The sequence below is a fragment of the Notamacropus eugenii genome, chromosome 1 (genome assembly GCF_028372415.1).
Source record: "Notamacropus eugenii isolate mMacEug1 chromosome 1, mMacEug1.pri_v2, whole genome shotgun sequence".
Lineage (NCBI taxonomy): Eukaryota > Metazoa > Chordata > Mammalia > Diprotodontia > Macropodidae > Notamacropus > Notamacropus eugenii.
The window spans coordinates 714,171,008-714,186,173 of NC_092872.1; the positions used below are offsets into that span (position 1 = coordinate 714,171,008).

At 45.7% G+C, this 15,166-nt stretch overlaps 1 protein-coding gene across 2 annotated transcripts in view; it reads right to left on the reverse strand.

Annotated features, from left to right (window-relative positions):
- Nucleotides 1-15,166, reverse strand: part of ST3GAL2 (ST3 beta-galactoside alpha-2,3-sialyltransferase 2) — a 55,693-nt gene that overhangs the window by 19,597 nt on the left and 20,930 nt on the right. The window contains exon 1 of one of the 2 annotated variants that reach the window (XM_072636579.1): nt 6,609-6,708. The exons of the other annotated variant lie outside the window; for it this stretch is intronic. The gene's annotated coding sequence lies outside the window, so the exon portion shown is untranslated. Of the gene's footprint in view, nt 1-6,608; nt 6,709-15,166 lie in introns of those variants that run through there. 2 annotated transcript variants of the gene reach the window in all.

Here is a 15,166-nt window from a genome sequence, read left to right on the forward strand (position 1 = left end):
TTAAGCATAAAGCAATGAGATGTGATTTTGCCAAAGGGGTCTCCGTCAGTTACTGAAGATGCCCTACACAGAAGGCACATAGAAAAATGGGTTCCCCAACAGAAACTTTTGGTATGTAATTATGGACACCTCTGACCATGGACTGGTGAAATGTATGGAGCCTTGCTCCATAGGAAAAAGAAATGCTTCTAAATGCATAAAATAAAGTACATAGGATGACAAAGAGAATGAATTCTAGTGAAAAACAGATGCCAACATATTTCAAAAGAACAAATTCCTGGCCCCCAGGTTAAGGACCCCTGCTATAAATAGATGGTAAAGTTCTCCAGATAACTCCTGCTTGTGGATATCGATCTCATGGTAACTGCATTAATCCCTAGAACAACCCCTAAAGAGAGACTCTTAACAATCCACACAAGGAAGAAAAAAATCCCAACCTATACATACAAAACAAGGAAGAAAAAAAATCCCAACCTACAAACTCCTCCTCATCTTTTCCAATTTCTTGAGAATGAGGTAAAACATAGGAATTGTTTTGATTTGGACTTTTCCTCTGATTTATAATTTAGAGCAATATTTCATATGGTTATTTTGTCTTTTGATCAGATCTGTGATATCATGTGGTAGAGAATTCCCAGTGAGGAGCTTTCTCTTCCAATAGAGATCAGGTACCTTTCTCTGCAACTTAAGAGTCTTAGTTGCCTGGAGAATTGAAAGAAAGGTGACATGATTCCCTTAGGGTCATGGTAGGCATATAAAGCAAGACCTCATCTCAGATGTTCTAGACTCTGAGACCAGTTCTCCACCCACCATGCCATATGGTTAATAGCTTAAAATTCTTCTTTTGAGAAGATGGGAATCGTCAGTGATGGACGGGTTATAGAAAGACACACTGATACATTGTTGCTGGAATTGTCATTTGGTCCAACTAGTCTAGAAAGAAATTTGGAATTATGTGAAGACAAAATGACTAATATGGAAATATGTTTTGCATGATGACACATATAACCTTTATCAGATTGCTTACTGTCTCAGGGAAAGGAGAGGGGAGAGAGGGAGAGAATTTGGAACACAATTTTTTTTTAAAAAGCACGTTAAAATTGTTTTTACATGTAATGGGGGGATATAAAATATTATATAAAAAAGGAATCACGTAAAAATAAATAAATTTTTTAAATAGAAAAAAATTAATTACATGAAGAAAGTGACTAAAATGCTCACCTCGTTTAGTCCAGACATCCTAGTGCTGAGCATATGCCTAAGAGAGTCAACAATTAAAAAAAAAAAAAAAGCTCCACCTCCTCCAAAGAATTTATAGTACTACTTTTTGTAGTAGCAAAGAACTGGGGAGAAAAATGTAGCTGCCCACAGGGGAAGAGCTAAACAAGTTAGGGCACATGGATGAAATGGAATATTACTGTACTTTAAGAAATGATGAATACAAAGAATGGAAAAACTTAAACTGATGAAAAGATCAATAGAGAAAACCAGGAAAACAAAACCCAGGGCAATACCAATGGAAAGCATCCAAACTGAAAGCTGTGAAATCATAGTGACCAAATTTGGCCCAAAGAAGAGACAGGAAGGCACCTTCCTCCCTCCTTTGCAGAGGTGCGGGAGTGAGGCTGGGGGACACTGCAGATACTGTCAGACTTTTTCAGTGTATTGGTTAGTTTCGCTGTATTTCCTTCCTTTCATTCTTTGTTATAAGAGACAGCTAGCTCTCTGGGAGGGAGCAGGTGGAAGGATGGATTGATGAATGTAAGTGACATAAAAAGAAAAAAATAGCAACTTTTAAAAAAATCCATGCAAGAAAACCCAAACGGATGAAGAATAGTTCTTGCTAAGATCAGGATGCATAGCAGGAACAGCACGTGGGGATCAGCATCCTTCTTCCCCCCAAATCTGAGAGTCCATCAGTGCATTTATCTTGCAGAAGCACTGCAGAGAGCAATAAGCCGGACCCAGACTGCATAGGAGGAAGGAGGCAGATTGAATTGCACTGGGGGCTGTCCACAGCACTTAAAACAACCACAAGCTTTTAAACACCAATCTTCTTCTGGGGGTGCTATAGGACTATAACTCACAGAACCTGGCAATCTCTGGAGGGTCAAAATTGCAAGTGATACTAGACACACAGAGGTATAAACAGGCTGCCACATGTTACGGATGGTATCATCTGTTCCACTTTTTAATTTTTTTTAAAAGTCTGAACTTAACTAATAAAACAAGTATTTTCATAGACATTTTCTCCACTTCTTGAGTAAAAGTTATTACCCAGTTAACGTGTGATGATGATAGGCCATTGAGAGAGATAGACAGTCTGGGGCGGGGCGTGGGAAAACCTTCAGCTTCCAGGCCATATGTGGCCCTCTAGGTCCTCAAGTCCTGGGATGTATTCTGTGAAGTTTGGATTCAGTCAAAGGGCTGCACTTTAGGACCTAGGGGGCCACATTTGACCTGGAGGCTGCAGGTTCCCCACCCCTGAGGGCTCTTCATTGAGAGGCTTAGACTAGAGAAGACCTCTAGCCCCTCATAGTAGCTTCTCTCTGGAGGATCTAGACAAGAATTCCAGAGGATGAGAAAGTACCAATGAAAGCTTCACTGCTGAGGCCAATGCTGATGTGGGAGATGACCTCTAGTGTAGTTCCCTCAGTTGAAGACTAGGACTTTCCCCTTTTGTTAAGTTTCTACACACCATCTTAAGTCTCAGTAGCCCTGGTAAGTTACCATTCTCCACAATTCACATGGTGACCCTCCCTGCTTCCTGGTACACATATGCTTCTCACCACTAAATATGGGCATAATTGTTTCTATTGGAAAGTAGCTGTCGTGTTGAGATTGTATGTCCTGAGTACTCTGCCAATGGGGAAACGGATAAGGAAGGGAAGTAGGAGATTTGCTTTAGGGCTCTAAAAATCTGCTTCCCTCGACCAGTGAGCGTACTCCCTGGCTACTGCTGATTGAGCCACAAGGGCTGTGCCCTTTCTCAGGGGAAAGAATAAAGATCTTTTCTGATCTCCAGACTCTGACATTTATCGTGGTGGTGATCTCTGTCCCACACACTGAGGTCCAGGTTGCCTGGCTGAGGAATGACTTGCCAAAAGCCACATAATCCTTTCCCAACCTCTAAGGTGGGACATAAACCCCAAGTGAAAGGTTGGGTAGGTTTGGTTGACAGAAGGAACCATCCCTTTTAAGCCCCGAACCCAAGTTCCTAAGGACAGATGAGGACAGAGTAATTCTTAACCAAAACTGACATCAGCTGTTCCCCTTCCCTCCTCCAGCTTAGTTTGCTGAAGTTGCTGGTTTGAGCAATCGGGAGTGGGTGGATTACCAGTGCATGGGAAAAGGCATGTAAACAAGCTTGGGGAACCAGCTGTTTGTAAAGTGAACTTGGTTGTCAGCGTTCCCAAGTCTGTGGCTCATGGTATGAGGCCAGAGAAAGAAAGATGAAGAGTCCAAGGAGATGCAACCAAACCCTACCTGGGCACTGATATCTTGAAAGGAAAAAGGCTGGTTGGTGGGGAGGGGGAAGAGAGAAAGGAGAGAGCAGGCAAGGTCAAGTTTCATCTTTCCAAGTTCTTGGAGATTTAGCTCAAGGATCACAGATTTTTTTTGCCATTTGAAAATTATTGATATATTTTGTTTTTATATCACTTCTATTTCCCAATATTTCCCTCTTCTCCCTTCCTTTAATAAAGAGTTTAAAAAATGCGGAGGGGGGCAGTTCAGCAGAGCATATGTGATGTCCGTCCTCCATAGTCCCCCACCTCTGCAGAGAGGTGCATCCTTAAGCTTGGTCATTATATAATTACATATCACTTAGTTTCAGTGGAAAGACAGCTGGACTTTACGAGAACTAGGTTCAAGTTACAGCCATCGCACTAATTAGGTATTTAACTTTGGGCGTGTCTCTATCTTCTCTCAGCCTCAACTTGTTCATCTATAAAATGGGAGGAATAACCAGCCTGTCTGTCTACAGGATTCCTGTGAAGATCAAGTGAGATCACCTCTAAAAGAGTCTCACCAACTCCAAAAGCATTATGCAAATGTAAGCTATTATTAGTGTCATTATTCTACCACTTTCACCCCTTCTTACTCTCTTTCCAGGGCTACGACCCAGTCTTGGCTGAAGGGACTCCACTGGCTCCAGGCCACAAGCAGAAAGGAGTATTTGGGTCTTCAGGGCCCCCAACTAGACTAGAGCAATTCTACTTCTTCCCCCATGTCTGTATGTCTATCTTTTCTTTCCTACTTATTCCTGCTGGTCTTAGCCACCACCTCCAGTTTTTGGCAGGAATCCAGCCCCCTTTCTCCCATCAGAGAAAGAAATTCTCAGCAGCACCAGATTTGAGAAAGAAGTAGTGGCATCACGGGACTGTGAGTAGATGGCATGGTAGACTCTACTAGAGAAGTATAGTGGAGTGAGGACTCTGAGGAGAGGCTTAGAACCTGTCTCTCTCTCTCCTCCTAGTTTGCCAACCTGGTGCACCACTGGTCTGGCTAGAATAGATGAGCTCCCAGGTCTTGCCTCAGGCAGGAAGTGGGGCAGTCCCATAGCATTATATCTGCCCAAGGCTGCAACAATACAAGACCAAACGATCTCTTCTTCAAGGCCAAGGTAACAGCGATGGATGCTCCTGGTCCTAAGCTGCCCACAGAAGGGACCAGGGCATTAACCTAAGTAGGCATGGCATGGCACTGTTCTAGATCATTGTAACTGAACATTGTCTTCTTGGCAGACAGAGAGCCAAGGCATCCAAATGAGGCACAGGACTTGGCTAGGAGTCAAAGTGGGGGTAGGGTAGGGGTAAGGTCAGGCCACAGGCTGAGGAAAAGAAAAGCTCAATTCATCCCACTGCCCTTAGCAACCAATCCCACGGAAGCTGAGGACTACATTCCTCAACAACCTCCCCCCCGTACCCCATCTCTTCAGTGCATTTTGACCTCGGTATGCCCTGGCCAGAGGGACCCCCCCAAACACCTATCACCTTCAAGCAAAAGGACACTCCACCCTGATGTTGTTGTCAAGGATCTATACAGCAGATCCCCTGCCATCTGGAGATAGGCTAGTGTCCCAAAAGCCTGCCCAGTCAGGGATGCCATCTGGAGCAAGCCCAGTATCTTGCAGGAATCAGCTGAAAAGTCCCACTCCCAATTCCACTGAAGCACACCCTCATACATCTGGAAACTGGTTATTTCATCCCCAATAGTGTGGTTCATTTGAACCACAGACGTGAAATCTTGACCCTGGCCTGGGGCCCTACATTCATAACTGTTGCAGCAGAAAGGGAGAGAACCTCTTCATTACTTCCAACTGACCCTTGCTAGCTTCATCAAGAAGGAAGGCAGGAGGAAACAAAGCAGTCAAATTGTCCACAGCCTTTGACCTGGAGGTCCCACTGCTAGATATATACGCCAAGGCACTCACTGACATAGCCCCAAAAGCAGAAAAAAGTACCAAATAGATGCCCATCAACTGGAAAAGATCAAAACAAACTGTGGTATATGAACGTAATAGAATACGGCAGCGCTCTAGGAAACCACAAGGGGGCTGACTATCGAGAAGCATGGAAAGACTTCGATAAACTGATGCATAATGAAATAAAGAGCTGGGAAAACAACACCCACAAGGACTGCAGCACTGTAAATGGAGAAAACCACCACAGATGTTGCAAAATCACAAAGATGAGATAAGAGAAGATACCTCCTTTGCAGAAGCTGGAAGGAAGCATGTAGACCGTGAGTGTTTTGGTTTCTTTTTAATTGATGTGAATGGTTTTACTGACATTTTTTTCCTTTGTTTTTAGAAACAGCACTCTGGAAGCGAGAGGGTAGAATACAGAGGGAAATCCAGGGCAGACAGATAAAAACACAAGATAGCAATAAAAATCTATTTTTTAGAGGGGGCAGGGATCCTGTTCTTCTGCCTTATATCTGTCTCCTCTCAAAAACACCCGCATAACCTTCTAGCATCAAATCTCATCCTTCTCGTACCCTGCTCTGTACTTCTTACCAAAGCTGGCCCTGGGCAGTCTCGGGGAGCAGGCATATTGTTTGCTCCCAGTGATCTTACCCCTTCCCAGACCCTCAGCGCCCCCAAGCCACCTCTTTGGTCACAGAAGAAAGGATCTGCTAAAGCCACTGCCTGAAGGCTTTCGGGATTGAATGCCTTTTTCAAAGGGATTTGCATAGATCAAAAGGATCCCAGAAGAGGATAATTTTTAACCCTAAGGAACAATATTTTAACGGTTGTATTTCCAGCACAGCGACACCAGGAGAAGGCCCTTTCCTCGCACCCCTCCTCCCCCCCAGGAGATCCTTAGGAAATTATCTTAACTTCCTAGATGCTAGCCCTACTCTTTCCCTTCCCTCTTAGAAGGCTTGTCTTGGTAACTCCCCTCCCTAGTGCTCCGAAGGTTTTGGCACACTGATTCCACCTGGACCAAGAATGGAAGTCAACGATGCTTTAACAGAACAAACACCCAAAGTCTGCTCAATAGTTGAACAAAGAAAGGATAGGGGGAAGGGGGAGGGCCACCAGGGAGATGTCTAAGGGGAATTAAAAACTAGGGAGAGATTAGGAGAGCTCCAGCGAAACTCACCTTTCCTTCCAGCTGACCTGGCCTCTTCACATCGGAAGTATTTTTCTTAAAGGACCGCACTATTTGTACCGACGAGTTTCGGATTCCTGTCCATTCCCACCCCACCCCTCCCCCAGAGAGCTCCCTCCTCTTGGGAGAGAGAACTATGACACCATCTCTTCCCAGATGCCTAAACTCTCCCGCCAGCAAAAGCCGCCAGGCTGATTAGGACAGCCTGTGGCAAACTGATAAATGGTTCCAGTGAAGACGGCCCCTCCCAACCTCATTCCTCTCCAAAAGAGCAAGGCCCAGGGGAGGGCGAAAGAGAGGCTCGGAGGGCCTGACAGGCCTTTATAAGGTGGAGGGAGGGGGCTGGGGTCCCTACCATCCCCTCCTCCCTTCCCCATCCCCTGGCTTCGTGTCACACACTAGTAAAAAGCCCGCTGGCTGCAGAGACAGCAAGGCCTGAAAAGGGCTGCGGAGCCTCCCAGGCTTTGGCCCGACCCCAGTCCAGCTGATGCCAATTGTCCAGCAGGCCGGTGGCTCAGAGAGAACTTTCAGCATTCTGGTGTGTGGGCTCTAGGGGGTTAAATCACTGGAGACAGGAAGCCTGCTCGGCCTTGAAGTCTCACCTCTGCCATATCCTGGCTGTGGGACCAGGATGTCATTTAACTTCCTGGTGTCCCGAGTCAGCACTCCAAGAACATAAATTCATTGTTGCCCATTGGCTTTGATAGGGACGGGAACAAGTATTTGTTAAGAGCCTAGTCTGTGTTGGACACTTTGCAATCATTATCAAATTTGATTCTCACAACAACCCGGGGAGGTAGGTGCTATTATTATCCCCATTTTACAGATGAGGAAACTGAGGTCAACAGGGCATCATATACCTAATAAGTCTTTCTGACTCAGGACCTAATGCTCTCTTATTCACTGTGCCAGTGCTGTTATTATCCCTACTTTACCTTTGAGGAAACTGAGGCAGATGGCATTTAAGCGATCTGCAGCCAGTAAGTGTCTGAAGCAGGATTTGAACTCAGGTCTTCTTGGCTCTATGCACTGTGCTAACAGCTTCCCAGACACCCAAAGATTTAGCCTATCTTGAGTTATGCCCCAGAGGTCAATGAGATTCTGTGAATCCCACAGAAAGTTCCTGTTTAATTTCAGGGTGGGAGAAAATGAGGATTTGGATTCCTAAGGCTTCAAGCTAAGAAGGACTTTAAGAAAAGTCAAGTGACAGGCTGGCTCTCACCCAGTTCCTGATGCCCCAAACTCTCCCTCGGGGCTTGTTGCCCAAGCAGGCTTCTGTGACTCAGAAGCAACTCATCCCTTTGGCATGGAGCCAAGTGAGGGGTCATGAGACCCAAGATTATCGTCGTCCCTTTGCTACTTGGTGGGTAACCCTGAGACAGTCATTTTCACTCTGTGAATCTCCCTTTCCTCCGTAATCATCAATCATAATAAAATCGAGCCTTCCCGTGGTCCTCTAAGTATCTTCCCACCAGTTCAGTGAGGTAGTTTACTATTATTATCTGCAGTTCACAGAGAAGGAAACAGGCTGAGAGGGCGACTGGCCCAATGTCTCGCTGCTAGCTGGCATCTTCCTACTGCCAAGTTCAGGAAGTAATGTGACCACTGCTCTACCTAACTGACAAAATGATACGAAAGCCTAACCCATGATTAGGCAGGACTGGGATAACGCTGGCTGGAGAGAAAATGGATGGTCTCTGGTCCTGCTGCTGTCTCTCCACACCTAGCCCTGGCTGTGTTCCAGACCTTTCCTGATGTCCTCCTTCTTCATTCCACTCCCTTGGACCCTGATTTTAGGCTGACAAATCTGGAAAAACCGAAGGAGCTTCAAATATGTCTTTTTTTTTAAACAAGAGCCTTCAATGCTTCAGTCTAAAGGACAGACTCAAATGGTGGGAATCTTTCACACTGTGGTGAGTAAGATACCACCCAGACAGTGCTTATTTGGCATCGAAGTAGCCCCAAGACCACAGAGGAGACATATGCCCCAGGCAGGACCATTTCAGTTTAGGGAGAATCTCTCAGGCAGGGCTGAGCCTCAGAAAAAATGTGAAATAGGGATTTTATCTTCCCTGCCCCTGATTTCCCCTTTCTATCCTTCTTATGGTTTTCGGTGATGTCTTCAATGTCTCCTCCTTTCAGGTAGGAGGGATTGTCTCTCCTAGTCTCAGTAAGAGATGTGAAAAAACTTATTCATGTGAAGCCAAATCCTAATGAGTTTTCCCTTCCAAGAGTATTTGTACTTTAATGAAAGGCAAAGTTTTAAGCCAAAGGAATGATTCTCTAATGGTATACTTTCAAATGTGCAGAGAAGGGTTTGGGGTTGGACAGCAATACAGAAGTATCTAAGGATTTGCTGATGGGGGCTGTGGCCAACCATACTTTTCCCAGACCTAACATGAGAGTGGATAATGAGATTTAGAGGAAAGAGCCCTGTGGCAGACTGTCACTTACTAGCTATGGCTGTGGGCAAACTGCTTCCCAGCTCTGAGCCTCAGTTTCCTTATTGGTAAAAACAAATGAGTTGCCCTTGACTATCTCAAAGGTTCCTTCCCATTTTCAATTCCATGAGCTCATTCCAAAGATCCACACTGCCATAAGCCTCTGAGGAAGGAAGGTCTGCCAACATTCTGCTCTCTCTTGCCAGTCCCAACATGAAACACTGGGAGGGGAACTCGTCCTTATAGGCTACAGGAGAGAAGGCGCCTCTGAATCCTTGCAGCTTTTACATTTTTCCCAGATAAAGGAACAGGCATTAGCCCAACTGCTGGAAAATGAGCCCGATTTCCTGGAATTATTGTGAAATAAATCTGGGGGACACTCACCCAGATCATGACCCATCTCCCAGGAAGGCAGAGCGCAGTGGTTTGATGTTGTGATGGCCAAAGCTACAGGCAGGCTACAAGGGCTCTGTCCTGCACTCCTGAGGACAAACCTACATGAGGCTGGGTGGAGGAGGCTGGGCAAGACAGGTTTCTTCTAGTAGCCAGACCAGCAAATCAGGGGTTATTTTCCCAGATCTCCAACAGCATCATTGTTGTTTCTCTCCACATTGGGCTTTGCTCTCCTAAAGCTTAGGGTCTGACTGAGCTTTAACTGAAATCTCAGTCATAAAGTCAGTGCCTTTGGGCTGTGCAGGTATTAACATTATGCTGTTTACTGATTCAGGGATCTGGGAAGAGATGCCAGGGCTCCTTCCCAGGAGGGACCTGGAGGCAGCCACACAGACCTCGAGGACTCCAGGGAAGCAGGCTTATCTTTTCATCACAGCTCAGTGAACCTTTGCTGCAACAGAGTGGGGGAGGGGGAAGGGAAGGGGAAGTGGAAGGCGGAGGAAAGAGGACTCTGAGTGATTTCTCCCAAGGTCATATTTACTATATAAATATGATTTAATAAATTAGTAGCAGAGCTGACATTATGCTTTTCAGCGACAGGCTTTTCATCAACAAACATTGAATAAGCACTTACTATTTGTCTGCCCACTGTGCCAAGTATCAGGGCTACAAAGAAAGGCAAACACACTCCTGCCCTCAAGGGGTTTAAATTCTAATGGAACTAAGTGAGGCAGCTGGGAAACACCTGAATTCAAACCATCAGCTTCCTTGGGACTCCAGACCCAGAGCACAAATAGCCTCCAACCAGCTTCATCTTACGCCCAGCTCTTTCTGGAAGACCACCAGAAGATTAACTGAGCCTGACCACTTTGCATCCTTCAGAGGCTAGCGTTGATGCTGACTCCGTGCCCTTCTCCTCCCTCCCTGGTCCCTGAACTTTACATCCCTATTGGTGAAAGTTATGATGACAACTACCTCACGAACTCTGAGAGAACAGGGGTAATGTTTTGGTGGGGAGGGGGTAATCTTTTCTTTCACCCAGTGGGCTGCCGAGGATAGGTCCTACCCTGGCTCCTTCTCGTTCTATTCTGGAGAGAGATGGGACAAGACAATTCTACTTCCCAAACATTAACTCAGGGATCTCAACTTCTTCTGTCTGTCACCTCCTTTTGGTAACAGTCAGGTGAAGCCCATCAACGCCCTGGTGACTTTGCAGAGCCCTACATCATTTAAATCCAATTCACTTGCAAGTCATGGCATCCCCCCATGTCATGGTCCTCTTCAAGGATGAAGGACAAACAGTAACAGTAGACCCCCTCCTCAGAAGAGTGCTTTCAAAGGCACAAAATAATTGTATTGGATTATGAAGAAAACCAATGGCACTGAGTTAACAAAAAAATATTTTTGTTATGTTTACATACCTCAGATTAAGGTATGGCTGCCATTGACCTAGACTACCCCTTATCATCCTTTCCCCACCGCAACCCCCATCCCTGATACCTTCCATCTGATGCCAGATGGTCTCTGCTCAGGGCCTCCCACCACAAAAGCTTACATTAATATGGTCAAACCCAGCTTCATCTCTTTCTTGGGAACAGCTGGAGGCTATAACACACTCTCTTCCACTCCATCCTGCCCCTCCTCACAGCCAAAGCTCGACAGAGCATCCTGGGGAAATAAAAGGTCAGGCTTATGCTTTTAGCTAGGCCTGGACTTCCCCAGGGCTGGGCTTGGGGACCTCGGATTGGAGAGAAATACTAGCATGCATTAGGCCAAAGAAAACAGTAATGGGAGCTCTGTGCTCCACTCTGCTGGGCCTCAGACCATGAAGAAGGGCAGAGAGACTCCGGGGGCACCAGGTGGAGGAGAGAACAGCTCCCTTCTTACCTTAGCAAAAGCTCATACAAGCAAGAAGCCTGTTCCCCTGAGCTCAGCCAGAATTTACTCAATCTATCCACAACTGGTTAGCCTCAGCAACCCACTGGATGGAAGATAACCACCTTATCCCCCCAAAAATGTACCCCATTCTCTCAGAGTTTATGAGGTAAGGTCATCATGAAGTTTCACCGATGTGGACAGGAAACTCAGGGGCTAGGGAGGGAGGAGGAGAAGGATTGGGGCGGGGGGGGGGGGGGGGGGGGGGGGGGGGGGGGGGAGGATAGCATCAAGGTAGGCCTCTGAAGGATGCAAAGTGGTCTGGCCCAGTTAATCTTCTGGTGGCCTTGGGTGAGAAAGCTCAGGATGAGATGAAGCTGGGGCTCACACAGCATAACAGGACCAAAACTAGACCAGGCACCTCCTCCCCGGCCCTCCAAGGGGTCAGCGGAGAGATTTCAGGGGTAGAGGTCATATTGGTAAAGCATATAGCACAGTGCTTGGCACGTAGCAGGCATTTAACAAAAGTTTATTCCATCCATCCATCCATCCATCCAGGGGGTCTGTGACTTTGGAAGAAAAATCTCACATCTTTGTTTTAATCTAATTGGTTTCTTTTGTAACCCAATGCATTTTATTTTATTCCTTTAACAATATGATACTGAAAAGGGGCCCATGGGCTTCAGCTAACTGCCACTGAAGTGGTCCAGGACATAGAGAGCTTAAGATGAGGAAAGAAAACAGAATTGAGACCCTTTCTTTCTGTGTAACCTCGGGCAGATCACGGGTCTCCTAATTCAGCTTCCTCACTTACAAAATTAGAAAGCTACTGGGAATCACCCAGTGCTCAAGAGTGTTTTGAGATCAGATATTTATAACATGCTCCAAATTCCTTTCAAACAATAGGGAAACTCGGAGTGATTTGACATTTATAGCATTTTTCTTATGAATTTCATCTCAGTCACAAGTCAGGGGCTCAGGGTTTCATTTTGTTACTTCCACATTTGTATCAGAAATGTGCTTTAAGATCTTAAAAAGGAGAGGTTATTAAATCGTCCAGCATCTATTTATTGTTGATCACCTGGTGGGAGTGAGTATGACAAGAGCTATGGATGGTCAAGTGACCCTTATGGCAAGATTTTTTCCTTTTTGATGCATGTTTTCATTCATCCCTTCATCCATCCATCCATCCACTATCTATCTCTCCCTCCATCCCTCTGACCATTTATTCACTCAAATACTTATTAAGCACAACTGATGTGCAAAATCCAACTTGAGGCAATTAGAATACAAAGACCCTTTTAAAGGCTTGTCATTCTGCCACAGAGGTGGTCTTTCCTGACTTCCTCTTTCATTATTTGTCCCATAATCCATTCCCTTGTACCTTCATTTTAGGTTGACTAACCTGGGAAACCAAAGGAACTCATTGTTTTGGTGAAGCACATTCATTCCCTACCTTTAAGGGAGGCCTTCAATGCCTTAATCCATTGTTTTATTTTTCCCAAGACAGAAGAACTTTTCCCCCTCCCCTCCTCCCAATGAAGGATCAGAGAAAAGGGACAATACATTTTTCCCCTGGAAGATTTCCAAGCACTCTTTACACAGAACTTTAAGCATACAAACAAACCTTGAGGATTCTTCCAGAACACTAAATCTCCTCCTACTCCACACCTGGTGAGTGAGCCGTACCAAATCAACAGAAGCTGGCCACCCTTTGGTTTCTCCCAGACCATGTTCCTCAAAGACGGCCTCTCCTCTAAAACCAAGAGACTGGAGGCCTTACAGCAGGGCTCCTTAACCTGGGGGCTGGAAACTTGGTTTAAAAAAAATGTTTTAATAGAATTAGTTTCTTTTTACTCCTGTGTGTTTCATTTCATGTATTTAAAAATGTGGTTCTGAGAAGGGGCTTTCCCTCCAATGCCGCCAGAAGGGAAGAACTCCTACCTTAGAGACCAGAATCCCTTGCCACAAACCTATCCCATTGAATCATGGGATTTGGAACTAGAAAGAACCTTTAGAGATCACATCACTCTTCCCCTCATGTGTACTTTGCACACAGTAAGTACTTAATAAATTCCTTTTCATCCATTCTTTGGTTTTTCAGGCAAGAAAGGTAAGACTCAGACAAGGGCAGTGAGATAGATGGTCGAGGAGGGGATGACAGCAAGGTCAGAATTCCAATGTTCTTTGCATTTCACCATGGTTGCCTCTCTTGATTTTGGTGGTGATGATTGTAGTGTCCTTTCAATGTCTGACTCTTTGTGACCCCATTTGAGGTTTTCTTGGCAAACATTCTGGAGTGGTTTGCTATTTTCTTCTCATTTCATAGGTGAGGAAACTGAGGCAAACAAGGTTAAGTGACTTGCCCAGGGTCATACAGCTAATGAGTGTCTGAAGCCATGATTCCAAGCCCAGTTCTCTATCCACTGCACCACCCAGCTTCCCCCAACTTGATCTTTAGGCATCTTGAGAAAAGGTGACAGTTGGTGCTGTTAGTGTCCCAATGCCAGGTCCCTATATTCCCAGAATTCATCCTTTCCTCTGGGAGATGTTTCTAGCATGGTCTTAAGGTAGATCACTAATAGTGGAGGACCCAGGACAGAGGGAGAGAATAGTTCAATACTCAACCCTCCAGCTAAAGACCACTTCCCAAAAAAAGGTTCTTTCTTCCACACTCTGGTCCCCCTTCTTTCAAATACACTCTTGCTCCCAAAATGGTATTCTCTGCAGCCTTGGTCACCTAAGCCAAGGGTGTGTGACTTTATAGGTCACAACCCTCTTTGACAAGTTCCATAAAGCCAAGGGACGACTCAGACTAAGGTTTTGAAATAATTCAAGGCAATGCTCCATTTCCATTTGAAGTTAGTGAAAATGCAGGGGTTTTTTTTCTTTCCAAGTTCATGCACCCCCTGAAATTTATCCATAGACCCCTTGGGTTAAAAAACTGTGTCGATTCACTCTCTGCCTTCTTCCCCCCAGAGGGATAGACTGAGCTGTAGAAACAGCTCTAACACAGGGAATAAAATGGGAGGAAATTTCCCTTTATTTCACCATTTTGGCCAAAGGAAAGAGGGCAAAGTTCTCTCCACTGCCCTACCCCTACCCCCAAGGAAAATACAAACTAGATGCAGACTCAGCCTCCCTAGGGCCCTGGGCCAGGGTGGTAGCCTGGGAGTTTCAGGCTTTCTGGTGCCATCCCAGAGCTGAGGTGGTTCACACAACATGTAGGAGATGCCCTCATACCTGAAGTCTCTCTTTCTTAAGTCCCATACCAAATCCCAAAGCAGAATTCTCTCCAGAAAGTTCAGATGCTAAAGAAGATTCCAGAACCAATGACTCTCCACCCTTCTCCCAGGGGGACAAGACATCCTGGACATTTCCAAGATATCAATGAATCCTACCTAAGGAAGAGAGTGGCAAAGGGTGGGAGAGAATGTTATGCTTAGAAGCCCTTAGCCTCTAAACCCCCAGGCCCTCCTCCACAGACTCACTGGGATGGATTTTTATCTCCCCACACTGACTTCTCAGCTGGAGCCTGAAGTCCTGGCAGAAGGAGATAAGAGGGCTTGACCATCAGCACCCATAGAGCTGCCGGACAGTATTTCCCACACCCTTATCTCCCTGATTAAGGGAAGAGAAGGCGATTCTGTTACAAGTCAAAGAAAGGCAGCAGGCCCAGGGAGGAAAATAACTGGCTCAAAAACTAGTATGGAGGATTTAGCCAGTGGAAATTAGATGTGAAACCAGAGGCCACACCCCAATGCCTCTGGGGAAGCAGCTAGTCATCTGCCCTCAGGGGTGAGGCAGAGGTAATAACAGCATTTTATGTAATAGAGTCAG